Source organism: Microtus pennsylvanicus, chromosome 7 (genome assembly GCF_037038515.1).
Source record: "Microtus pennsylvanicus isolate mMicPen1 chromosome 7, mMicPen1.hap1, whole genome shotgun sequence".
Lineage (NCBI taxonomy): Eukaryota > Metazoa > Chordata > Mammalia > Rodentia > Cricetidae > Microtus > Microtus pennsylvanicus.
In genome coordinates, this window is record NC_134585.1 from 58328598 (window position 1) to 58342437 (window position 13840).

Here is a 13840-nt window from a genome sequence, read left to right on the forward strand (position 1 = left end):
GCTTCTGACTTCTTTCCCTTGGATGTGTGTATATACGTCCTTCATGTCTTTCCTGGCCTGATAGGTTTTAGAGTCTAGTAGAATCCCATTGTCTGGATACACCTACCGAAGTACATCCTGGTTGCTTTCAGGTCTAGGAAATGATGAGAATAATTGCTAGAAACATCATTGTTCAGGGTTTGATGGGCAAAAATTTTTAGATCCTTTGGAAAAATATAAAAGACAGTTATCAACTGAAACGTAAAGGTATTAAGCTGAAAAAAAAGTAAATAATATTAAATAGAGCCATATGAAATTTTTATACTACAGATTATATCCAAATATTGGTATGTACAAGATTCCATCTACTAGGACAGTGGTTTTAGAATATACGGCAGTTGTGAGGCAGATGACACACAGTTTAGGACACATGTTTGATTAAATCACTGGTGCTGCCTCATGTACAATTTAGCTACATCTCAATAAACTCAATACATATTGAAAATACATCAGAATTGCACCCACCATGCTAGCCCTGGTCATCCTGGCTTCCCTATTGTGATTGTGTGACAGATGCAGAGCTGTGGTTTATTACAACTGCCCGGGCTCTAGAAAAGGTTTTCCATTGCACATCATAGGCTTGGGGAAAGATGAACCATCTAAGGCTGGGAGCTATCTGTGCTGTATGTTCCAGCAACTTCCATTGCCTTGTGTGTTTCTGTTTTATTAGTATGTAGAAGATGCCTTCCTGTGGACGTAGCATTCATAAAACATCCTTGGCCGAAGGGACCACAAGCTGCCAGAGAATGTATTTCCTTTTGTGGTGATATCAGCAGGAATCTTACCAACTTAGTGGGACATTGAAACCATTTTCTGAGAGAAGATGGTGCAAGAAATTAGAAAATAAAGAAAATGAACATTTGTTTCTAAGAAGTCGGCCTCAAAGGAAAGCAGTTCGGGACACTTTTGTAAATTGATTTTTATTGAGCTCAACATTTTTCTCTGCTCCCCTCCCTGAGTTCTTTGTATATTTTTGGAGATCAGACCTCTGTCTGATATGGGGTTGGTGAAGATTTATTCCCATTCTGTAGCTGTTGTTTTGTCTTGTTGACCGTGTCCTTTGCTTTACAGAAGCTTTTCAGTTTCAGGAGGTCCTATTTATTAATTGTTTCTCTCAGTGTCTGTACTGCTGGGGTTCTATTTAGGAAGTGGTCTTTTGTGTCAATGCGTTCAAGTGTAAGTCCCACTTCTCTTCTATGAGGTTCAGTGTGGCTGGCTTTATGTTGCAGTCTTTGATCCATTTGGACTCGAGTTTTGTGCATGGTGATAGATATGAATCTATTTTCATTCTTCTACATGTTGATATCCAGTTATTCCAGGACCGTTTGTTAAATATGCTTTCTTTTTTCCATTTGATATTTTTTGCTTAGTTGTCAAAAGCCAGGTGTTCGAAGGTGTGTGGATTGATATCCGGGTCTTCGATTCGGTTCCATTGGTCCTCCTGTCTGTTTTTATGCCAATACCAGGCTGTTTTCAGTACTGTAGCTCTGTAGTAGAGTTTGAAGTCAGGGATTGTGATGCCTCCAGAAGTTCTTTTATTGTACATGATGGTTTTGACTCTACTGGGCTTTTTGTTTTCCTATATGAAGTTGAGTATCAATCTTTTGAGGTCTGTGACGAATTTTTCTGGGATTTTGAGGGGCATTGCATTGAATCTGTAGATTGCTTTTGGTAAAATTACCATTTTTACTATATTAATTATACCTACCCAAGAGCATGGGAGAGTTCCCACTTTCTGGTGTCTTCTTCATTTTCTTTCTTCAAAGATTTAAAGTTCTTGTCATACAAGTCTTCTACTTGTTTGGTTAGAATTACTCCGAGATATTTTATGCTATTTGTTGCTATTGTGAAAGGTAATGTTTTTCTGATTTCTTTCGCAGCCCATTTATCATCTATGTACAGGACAGCTACTGATTTTTTTGAGTTAATCATGTATCCTGCTACATTACTGAAAGTGTTTATACTTAGTAGAAGTTCCTTGGTAAAAGTTTTGGGGTTGCTTATGTAAACTATCATATTATCAGCAAATAGTGAGAGTTTGACTTTTTTTCCTATTTGTATCCCCTTGATCTCCTTTGGTTGTCTTATTGCTCTAGCTAGGACCTCAAGAACTATATTGAATAGATATGGAGAGAGTGGACAACCTTGTCTTATTCCTGATTTCAGTGGGATCACTGGGAGTTTCTCTCCATTGAGTTTGATGTTGGCTGTTGGCTTGCTGTATATTGCCTTAATTATGTTTAGGTATGTTCCTTGTATCCCTGCTTTCTCCAAGACCTTTATCGTGAAGTGATGTTATATTTTGTGGAAAGTATTTCAGCATCTAATGAGATGATCATGTGGTTTTTATTTTTCAGCTTGTTTATATGGTGGATTATGTTGAAAGATTTTCGTATGTTGAACCATCCCTGCATCTCTGGGATACAGCCGACTTGATCATGGTAGATGATTGTTCTGATGTGTTCTCGGATTCTATTTGCCAGTATTTTATTTAGTATTTTTGCATCAATGTTCATGAGTGAGATTGGTCTGTAATTCTCTTTCTTAGTAATGTCTTTGTGTGGTTTTGGTAATTGTAGCCTCATAAAAAGAGTTTGGCAATGTTCTTTCTGTTTCTATTGTGTGGAATAATTTGAGGAGTATTGGTATTAGTTATTTGAAAATCTTGTAGAAATCTGAGCTGAAACCATCTGGTCCTGGGCTTTTTTGATTGGGAGACCTTTCTATTTCTTTAGCAGTTATAGGTCTGTTTAATTTGCTTATTTGGTCTTCATTTAATTTTGGTAAGTGATATTTATCCAGAAAGATGTTCATTTCCTTTAAGTTTACCAATTTTGTGGAGTCCAGGTTTTTGAAATATGACCTGATGATTCTCTGGATTTCCTCGGTGTCTGTTGTTATGTCCTCCTTTTCATTGCTGAGTTTGTTAATTTGGATATTCTCTCAGTGCCTTTTGGTTAGTTTGGATAAAGGTTTGTCTATTTTGTTGGCTTTCTCAAAGAACCAACTCTTTGTCTCATTGATTCTTTGTATTGTTTTCTTTGTTTCTATTTTGTTGATTTCAGCTCTCGATTTGATTATGTTCTGCCGTCTAGTTCTCTTGGGTGAGTTTGCTTCTTTTTGTTCAAAAATTTTCAAATGTTCTGTTAATTCACTAGTGTGGGATTTTCCCAGCTTCTTTATGTAGGCATTTAGTGCTATGAACTTACTTCTTAACACCGCTTTCATTGTATCCCATATATTTGAGTATGGTGTGTGATCATTTTCATTGAATTTTAGGAAGTCTTTAATTTCTTCTTTTATTTCTTTCTTGACCCATTGGTGATTCAGGTGAGCATTGTTTAATTTCCATGTGTTTGTGGGCTTTCTGGTATTAGTGTTGCTGTTGAATTCTAGTTTTAAGCCATGGTGAGCCGATAAGATACATTGGGTTGTTCCAATTTTCTTGGATCTGTTGAGGTTTGTTTTGTTACTGAATATGTGGTCAGTTTTTGAGAAGGTTCCATGAGGTACTGAGAATAAGGTATATTCCTTTAGGTTTGGATGAAATATTCTATAGATGTCTGTTAAGTCCATTTGAGTTATAACATCTGTTAGTTCCCTTATTTCTCTGTAAGTTTCTCTTTGACTGACCTGTCCAGTGGTGAGAGTGGAATGTTAAACTCTCCCACTGTTAGTGTGTGAGGTTTAATGTATGATTTAACCTTTAGAAGTGTTTTACATATGAGGGTGCCCTTGTATTTGAGACATGGTGTTCAGTATTGAGATTTCCTCTTGATGTATTTTTCCTGTGACTAATATGAAATGTCCTTCTTTGTCTCTTTTGATTGATTTTAGTTTGAAGTCTATTAGGATAGCTACACCAGCTTCTTTCTTAGGCCCATTTGATTGGAAAATTGTGATGTCTATCTTTGAGTTTTATGTGTGTTTCGTGTATGCTGCAGATTGATGGATTCTGTTCTAGTATCCAATCTATTAGCCTGTGTCTTTTTATAGGTGAGTTGTGTCCATTTATATTAAGGGATATTAATGACCAGTACTTGCTATCCCCTGTTAATTTAGTTTTTGTTTTTGGTGATGTTAATTTGTATGTTTTTCCCTTCTTTGGGATTTGCTGTTGTGACATCATCAATTGTCTGTGCTTTTGTTGATGTAGCCAATTACAGTTTTCCTTCTAGTATTTTGTGTAGAGCTGGGTTTGTGGCTAGGTATTAGTTAAATCTGGTTTTGTCATTGAATATCTTGTTTTGTCCTTCTATAGTGATTGAAAGTTTTGCTGGGTATAGTAGTCTGGCTGGCATCTGTGGTCTCTTAAAGTCTGCATAATGCTTGACCATGACCTTCTGGCTTTCATTGTCAGGTGTAATTCTGATAGGTCTGTTACTTGGCCTTTTTCCTTTGCAGCCTTTAATATTTTTTCTTTCTTCTGTATGTTTAGTGTTTTGATTATTATGTGGCGAGGGGACTTTTTTTGATCCAGTCTATTTGGTGTTCTATAAGCATAGGCATATCTTTCTTTAGGTTGGGAATTTTTCTTCTATAAATTTGTTAAATATATTTTCTGTGCTTTTGAGTTGAACTTCTCCTTCTTCTATACCTATTATTCTTAGGTTTGGCCTTTTTCATTGTGTCCCATATTTCCTGGATAATTTTGTGTTAATGTTTTGTTGGATTTATGTTTTTGTTTTGACTGACGAGTCTATTTCCTCTATTGTATCTTCAGTGCTTGAGATACTCTCTTCCATATCTTGTATTCTGCTGTTTATGCTTGCATTTGTGGTTCCTGATTGTTTTCTCATGATTTCTGTTTCTATAATTCTCTCAGCTTGTATTTTCTTTACTGTCTCTATTTCAGTTTTTAAGTCTTGAATAGTTTCTTTCATATGTTTGATTGCTTTTTCTTGGTTTTCTTTAAGGGATTTGTTGATGTCTTCCAGTTTTTTGTTGTCTTTTTCTCCATTTCTTTGAGGGATTTTCTCATTTCCTCTTTAAGAGTCTCAAACATTCTCCTGAAGTTATTTTTTAGGTCATTTTCTTCTGCTTCATTTATATTTGGTTGTTCAAGTCTTGCTGTTGTAGGGTCACTAGATTTTACTGGTGTCATGTTGCTCTTTGTGGTATTGTATCTGTTCTTACCTTGTCTACTCATCTTTTCTTCTAATTGGTGTAGTTGGGGCTGTCTGTGACTCTGGTGATCAATCTTCCAGGTGCTAGTGGACCCAAGGCTCAAATGGTTGTTCCTCGTGGTGCAGTCAGTGCCACAGTTCCAATTACCCCATTGTTTACTCTGTGTTCCTGGAGGTCACTCAGCGGTTCTGGGATTTGCTCCGTTCCTGTGGAGTTTGCTGTCTCTGGCCTGCTCTGGCACAGGTTGCCTGCTCAGACCTGTTTTTGTAAATGTACCTGGTCTGGATATGCTCTTGCTCCCATGGAGTTCATCGTCGTAGGTCTGCTCTCGCCTCAAGACAATTCTTAAACTGGGCTTTTGTTTGACTGTGTATTTGAGACAGGGTCTCCTACAACTCAATTGCTAAGGATGACCTTGAACCCTTAATTCTCCTTCCCTTCCCTTCCAAGTGCTGGGTTTACAGGTGTCTAATACGCTGGCCCTTCTTAGATGGGGTCTTATAGTGAGACAGACCTTTAGCAATTATGAAAATATACTATTGACACTTCATGGACTCTGTTTTTCACTAGTCTCTACCTTAGCACACACACTCCTATACTTACATGTTTTTAAATCTGGCAGCCCTGTATAGTAAAAAGAAAGATTGTTACCAAATTGTGTGATGTTGCTATGTGGATTTCCAGAGAAATATCTCAATGTCATTTGAAGGTTTGAGAGTAATAAAAATAATCTTTGGATCTTTGGACTCCTTTAATTTCAACTTGAAAGACCCCTGTATTTGAAAGACCCCCCCATGCCCATGTACTATGTTAATCTTTGCTGAAATTCAGCTGGGCCTGGCAGCTCAGCTGATGCTAAAACTGGATATCTATGGGTTGCAGACTCACTGACTAGGCTAAGAAGAGGGAATCCTCTACCCCCCCAAGGCAGTCTATCTAAACTGTCAAACTTGCTGCAGAGTGCTCTATCTAGCTTTGTGGTTTTTCAGGGCTACTCCACCCCCTCCAACTGTCAACCTGCTACAGGGTGTTTTATCTGGCTTTATGGTTTTTTGGGGGGAAATTCAGGAATAGACACGGGGCTGTCCCCAGGGTGAGCTAAGCCCGCCAATTTGAGAACCAATGAAATGCTGTTGCTAGACAAGCCTCTTATGTAACTCCTAAGTCCTTATAAATACATGATGTGCCATCAGCCTGGGATGCTCAGTAACTTAGTTGTAACTTAGTTGCTGTAGCATCCACAGGCACCTGTGTAGTATATTTAATAAACTGCCTCGTGCTTTTGCATCCAGTGGATTGGTTCTGGTTCTTGGGTGGAGGATTCTTCCATAGACACCTCTCCCAGAGAGAGAATCTCAAACTCTCAGTGACATTTGTAAGAGAATTTTTTTGTTCAAAAATATCATTCAAAAAGATATTTCAACTGAACTATGAACCATGTCTAAAATGCAAAAAAGCTAAACCCTTTTCCTGGTAGAATTCTCTGAAGGAATATTTAAAAGGCCTAAATGTTTTGGGTTTTTTTGTTTTTGATTTTGGTTTTTTTTGTTTGTTTGTTTTTTTGAGACAGGGTTTCTCTGTAGCTTTTGGTTCCTGTCCTGGAACTAGCTCTTGTAGACCAGGCTGGCCTCAAACTCACAGAGATCCACCTGCCTCTGCCTCCCGAGTGCTGGGATTAAAGGCGTGCGCCACCACCACCGCCTGGCCTAAATGTATTCAAGGGGGCTTAAGCTACCTGCTTCCCTCCAGTCTCAATCTCCAATCATTTGGTGGCTCATCTGACAGCTGAGTAATAGAGGAGGTTCTTTATGGTTTGGATATATTTTCTCCAGCTAATCAGTGATGGGCAGATCTAGAATTATTTTAGAGGCCTAAAATAGCATTGCCAAAGCAAATTCCACCCTCATCAGCTGGGTCTGTGACCATGTCTCTAGCCTTCATCAGCAGGTCGATGCATAGCCTTCCCACAAGCAACTATTGACACAGAGAATCATGTTTTAAATAAGCAGCCATCTGCTTCTCTTGCTCCCATCTGTATTTACCTGGACTTTGTTCTCTGGGCAACACCCCTGAAGATGCTGCCATCCCTGGCCAATGGCTCTGACACTCTTTTTTCTTCAATGGCATCTCAAGAGCATAAGTCAGCCTCACACTGTGTTGTGTGCTCAGTGATCACCAGCAATGTGTTGTATTTTAATATGTTTGCTTTCTTCCTATTTGGATACCCTAAAATATAAGTGATTCTATTTAAGAATAACCTTTTTGGGAACAGAAATTTCTTTTGTTCTCAGCCAATCATGTGTGAGTGCTGGTGCATGGTGTGCTTGTGAACACACACGTGTGTGCCAGAGGTGTCTGTTGTTCCTCAGGACAGGGTCCCACTGGAACCTGGGGCTGGTTGATTAGGCAGGCTGCCTGCACCGAGCCCCAGGGACCTATCTGCCTATCTACTCACTAGTGTTGGGAGTGCGAGAGTGCCCCACCACACCCAGTGTTTTAGGTGATGAGGGAATCAAATTCGGGTCCTCATGCTTGCTTGGAAACCACTTCACCCTCACCCATCTCACGTCTCGGAGTCCAGCAATTCTCAGTTCTCTCTTCTTTCCTTCTCAATGTCATTTTGTTTCTATTCTTGCTGTCAAACAGGTTCTCTCGTCTAGACTCAGTTGGCCTCCGGCTAGTACCCCTCCTGCTCTGACTCCTGAATTATATATTATAGACAAGCACTACCACAGTCAGCTTAAGTTTTCAATGCAAGTTATATCTAGACCACAGATTTGTTTAAGTGATTCCCTGTTGGAATGGCCTGTGATTTAATACTTCCTTCATTCAGATGTTGTCCACATATATCTACTTAATAGTCAAAGTGATAGTGTCGGGTAACACAGACGCTCCTCAGACACGCACATGACCAGCTTTTCCCAAACAGAGCTGAAATTATCCGGCAAACAGTGGATTCCCTGTGGCGTCAGGTTAATTGCCAAACCTTAAAAACCCAGCAGAGGAAAATAATACCTGTGGTTTCTAATCATAAACATACAGGTGGGGTGACCTTGAATGATAAATCTTCAATGAAGAAACACAAGTAAGTAGTGATATCAGGTTTCACACCAGCCATCGTTCCCCAGCCCTGGGTCATCTTAGAGAGAGTAGCCTGTGCCTCTAGATGTCACAGCACATCTATTTTAACAGTTCCAATGTTCTTGTAAGAAAATGTATTTGCTTCTCCAAAAACAGTTGCCAAGTGTTCTCTGTTTGCTATTGAGAAATGTGCAAAGCAGGAAGTGAGAGTCCCATGATCTCTCCCTCTCAGCCTTCCTCAGCAGCGGCATTCTGGACTTTAGCATGGATGTATGCACGTGGGGTTAGTATACACTTTGCATTTATTATAGGACGCTATTTTTCATGTCCTGTGCTTATTTGAAAAGATGAATTATCCTTTCCTTTTTGATTTCTAAGAGCTCTTGGTATGTGATGTTTAGCTGCATTGGGTTTGAAAGGGTAAGGGATAAGTAAGTCCTGTGTGCACAGGCAGAAGAATAAACCCGCTACTGAGTTTGCTCAAGACATTCTCCACATGCTGCTTAGAGAAGCCTGTCGTGAGGGTGATGTGGGAGTGTCATATATCAATCTGTTGATTTCATTGGTTAAGAAATAAAGAAACTGCTTGGCCCTCATAGGTTAAAACATAGGTGGGAGGAATAAACAGAACAGAATGCCGGGAGAAAGAAGCTGAGTCAGTGAGTCGCCATGATTCTCCCACGCCAGACAGACGCAAGTTAAGATCATTCCTGGTAAGCCAGCTCGTGGGCTACACAGATTAATAGAAATGGATTAGGTCAATATGTAAGAGCTAGCCAATAAGAGGCTGGAACTAATGGGGCCAGGCAGTGTTTAAAAGAATACCATTTCTGTGTAATTATTTCGGGTAAAGCTAGCCATGTGGGCGGCAGGGTGCTGGGGAAGCAGCCCCGCCGCTCCTATTACTACATGAGGGCACTGTGAGGAAATGTCCCTTTCACGACCTGGATGCTGCTTAGAGAAGCCTGTCGCGAGGGCACTGTGAGGATGTCCCTTTAGCAAGCTGGATGTGGGACGCCACTTCCTTGGCTCAGCTTATGGGACAGTCAGGTCAGGAGCTGAAACCTGTTTCCCAGCAGGCATTGCTTGTGTAGCCGTGGTTTGTAAAACTGAGTGTGCTTCTTCAAGGAGGTGGAGGATAAGACCCATCCTAGGATGGCTTAGTGCCTGGGACTAAATGGAGAAAAATGTGACTTCCCTGAAGAGAAGTCTGATTTCAGCAGTGTTCAATGGTGTTGGTGATACACGCTCCTGTGTATCAGGGTTCTTCCTCCCTAAACCACTGACCATGGTTTAATAGTGAGAAAAAACTATCCACAAGAACCCAGGCTGAAGAACAAATATTTGGCCTGTACTTCTCAAAACTATTGTTGTTGTTGTCAAAACTAAGAAAAGTTAGAGGAACTGTCACAGCCTGGAAAAGACTAAAATGACTATTAAATGTCACTGTGGTGTTCCAGATGAAATTATAGGACACAAAAAGGTGAAGTAAAAGCAAAGGAAATAGAAATAAGTTCAAAGCTTAGTTTAAAATGTGCCCTTATTGAATTATTAGTTGAGACAGACATTTCCTAGTATAAGACTTTGTTAATAAAGGGTCTGGATGTGGGATGTGTAAGGACACCACCCCTGCAAGGTTTCCTTAATGCCATTTGTCATGACTTGCTTTCTATAGCTATAATAAACACCATAACCAAAAGCAACCTGGGGACAAAAGGGTTTATTCCTTCTTATAACATCTAGTCCATCAGGACATGAAGTCACGACTGGAGCTTAAGATAAAAATCTGAAGGCAGAAACTGAAGCAGAGGTCATGGAGGACAGCTGCTTACTGGCTTGCTCCCTGACAGTGCCTGGGGCGACACCAATCACACTGAACTGGTTTCTCCCACATCCATCAGTCCTCTTCACAGATGACCCTGCTGGTGTCGGGCTGACAAATAAGAACCAGAACACTGTTAACAAAAGAAAGAAGACAAGAAAGAAAGGGAGGGAAAGAGCAAAAGAAAGGAAGAAGACAGATTGACAGAAAGAAAGGAAGGAAGAAAGGATGGAAGGAAGGAAGAAAGAATGGAAGGAAGGAAGAAAGGATGGAAGGAAGGAAGAAAGGATGGAAGGAAGGAAGAAAGGATGGAAGGAAGGAAGAAAGAATGGAAGGAAGGAAGAAAGGATGGAAGGAAGGAAGAAAGGATGGAAGGAATGAAGAAAGAATGGAAGGAAGGATGGAAGGAAGAAAGAATGGAAGGAAGGAAGAAAGAATGGAAGGAAGGAAGAAAGGATGGAAGGAAGGAAGAAAGAATGGAAGGAAGGAAGAAAGAATGGAAGGAAGGAAGGAAGGATGGAAGGAAGGAAGGATGGAAGGAAGGAAGAAAGGATGGAAGGAAGGAAGAAAGGAGGAAAGAATGGAAGGAAGGAAGGAAGAAAGGATGGAAGGAAGGAAGAAAGAATGGAAGGAAGAAAGGATGGAAGGAAGGAAGAAAGAATGGAAGGAAGGAAGAAAGGATGGAAGGAAGGAAGAAAGGATGGAAGGAAGGATGGAAGGAAGGAAGAAAGGATGGAAGGAAGGAAGAAAGGATGGAAGGAAGGATGGAAGGAAGGAAGGAAGGATGGAAGGAAGGATGGAAGGAAGGAAGCATGGAAGGAAGAAAGGATGGAAGGAAGGAAGAAAGAATGGAAGGAAGGATGGAAGGAAGGAAGGAAGAAAGGATGGAAGGAAGGAAGAAAGGATGGAAGGATGGAAGGAAGGAAGAAAGAATGGAAGGAAGGAAGGATGGAAGGAAGGAAGAAAGGATGGAAGGAAGGAAGAAAGGATGGAAGGAAGGAAGGAAGAAAGGATGGAAGGAAGGAAGAAAGGATGGAAGGAAGGAAGAAAGAATGGATGGAAGGATGGAAGGAAGGAAGAAAGGAAGGAAGGAAGGATGGAAGGAAGGAAGAAAGGATGGAAGGAAGGCTGGAAGGAAGGAGGAAAGAATGGAAGGAAGGATGGAAGGAAGGAAGCATGGAAGGAAGGAAGGAAGAAAGGAAGAAAGGATGGAAGGAAGGAAGGAAGGATGGAAGGAAGGAGGAAAGAATGGAAAGAAGGATGGAAGGAAGGAAGAAAGGATGGAAGGAAGGAAGAAAGGATGGAAGGAAGAAAGGATGGAAGGAATGAAGAAAGAATGGAAGGAAGGATGGAAGGAAGGAAGGATGGAAGGAAGAAAGAATGGAAGGAAGGAAGAAAGGATGGAAGGAAGGAAGAAAGGATGGAAGGAAGGATGGAAGGAAGGAAGAAAGGATGGAAGGAAGGATGGAAGGAAGGAAGGAAGGAAGGGTGCAAGGATGGAAGGAAGGAAGAAAGGATGGAAGGAAGGAAGAAAGGATGGAAGGAAGGAAGAAAGAATGGAAGGAAGGAAGAAAGGATGGAAGAAAGGATGGAAGGAAGGAAGCATGGAAGGAAGGAAGGAAGGATGGAAGGAAGGAAGAAAGGATGGAAGGAAGGAAGGATGGATGGAAGGAAGGAAGGAAGGATGGAAGGAAGGATGGAAGGAAGGAAGGAAGGATGGAAGGAAGGAAGAAAGGATGGAAGGAAGGAAGAAAGGATGGAAGGAAGGAAGAAAGGATGGAAGGAAGGATGGAAGGAAGGAAGGAAGGATGGAAGGAAGGAAGAAAGGATGGAAGGAAGGAAGAAAGGATGGAAGGAAGGAAGGAAAGAAGGATGGAAGGAAGGAGGAAAGAATGGAAGGAAGGATGGAAGGAAGGAAGAAAGGATGGAAGGAAGGAAGAAAGAATGGAAGGAAGAAAGGATGGAAGGAAGGAAGAAAGGATGGAAGGAAGGAAGGAAGGATGGAAGGATGGAAGGAAGGAGGAAAGAATGGAAGGAAGGATGGAAGGAAGGAAGAAAGGATGGAAGGAAGGAAGAAAGAATGGAAGGAAGAAAGGAAGAAAGGATGGATGGAAGGAAGAAAGGATGGAAGGAAGGAAGAAAGGATGGAAGGAAGGAAGAAAGAATGGAAGGAAGGAAGAAAGAATGGAAGGAAGGAAGGAAGAATGGAAGGAAGGAAGGAAGGAAGGAAGGAAGGAAGGAAGGAAGGAAGGACAACCATTTGATTGAAGCCTTTCCCTAGGCAAGTTGTGTGGTGTGTCTGGTTTAGATGGTTCTGACAAAAGCATCCCCAGCGCTGTCCTTGAGAACAAATTCTGATTTGGAGGTGACAGGCGGCTAGGTTAGTGGCCTTCGCGATTTATGGCCAGTCCAGGATCAGTGTTGTGTTGGTGGAGAGCAGAGGGCGGATCCCATTAAACCATCCCATTTTATAGATGGTAAAGCTGGCTGAAAGGAGCCTGTGGACATCCATACTTTTTGCCTTCTAAGCCAGTGCTCCTCCCCACTCTCCATGCTTCTCTGCAAGCCATTTTGTTTAACATTTGTCCAGTGCTTTGGTTTTCCTCCTGTTTTCCCAGAGAGCTATGGAGGTGACACGTATTCTAAAGAGACATTAGAGAGAGACAGAGAACTGTTGCTGTTTGGGTTAAATTGAGTTAGATCGAGAAACTGTGCTCTCTGGGCCTAATGGTCTCTGGGTCTCAGTTTGTTTCTCTAAAGAGCCTAGTCTCTTGGGAGGAGATTCTGCAGTTAAAATCCATAAGCATGGTGCAATACACCCTATGATCATCTCTGTACTTGGGAAGCTGAGGCGAAAGGATCTTGGTTTGAGGCCAGCATGGGCTGCAGAGTAAGAACGTGTCTCCATAAGCAACAAACGGTAACAATGAAAGCACAGTGCAGTCCTGGTCCGACTGCCTTAGTGACATGGGAACATTTTGGGGTTTTCTAGTAGAACAGCAGGATTTCTTCATCCCTAAATAAAGCAGTGAATTGCACAGCAGCTGTGTGTGTCCATGCGCTTTTCTGACCAGACTCTTGCCTAGAGCTGACACTTCTGAAGGCCTTCCTCTTTATCACACACTGATCTCCAGGAGAGCCAAAGCTAATGAGGGGGGAGAGAGTAATTTACACGGCAAACTAGGTCATGGGACTCAAGAGTAAGTCCCCTCCCATGGGACCAGTGAGACAAAGGCTTCAATCAATCCATCTTAAATCCTAGACAATGACGAATATAATTGGGAGCCTTGGAACATTCACCTTGGTCTCTGAATATTACATTGAGATGATTGTCTCTTTTTCCCAAAGCTAATAAAAACGGAGATCCATGTTTTAATGGTATTTAATAAGGATAATGTCTGTCTTTTGTTTACATTTTAAATGAAAGGCAGGGCAGGGGAGACAGAGAGTATGGATGGCCTTATAGTCAGCCTTTGTCACTCTAGCTATTACAGAGGCAAACAAACACACAAAATGTGAGGAAATACAAACCATTATTATATATTTGGGCAGAAAGGGTTCTAAAATGTGATGAGTTAGTAGCTTTCATTGTGGCATGTTTTGGAAGATTTGCATCTTCATAGAAAGTTTTATTGGGCCATATTACAGAATAGCTTTCTGGAGCCCTTCATTCAGGTCTGTAGGTTCCTGGTAAGTTTGTCTCAGCTGATTATCTATCAGATTCAGAATAGGCTGTATGTTGCTGCAGTAACAACCGCCAGATATTAGCAG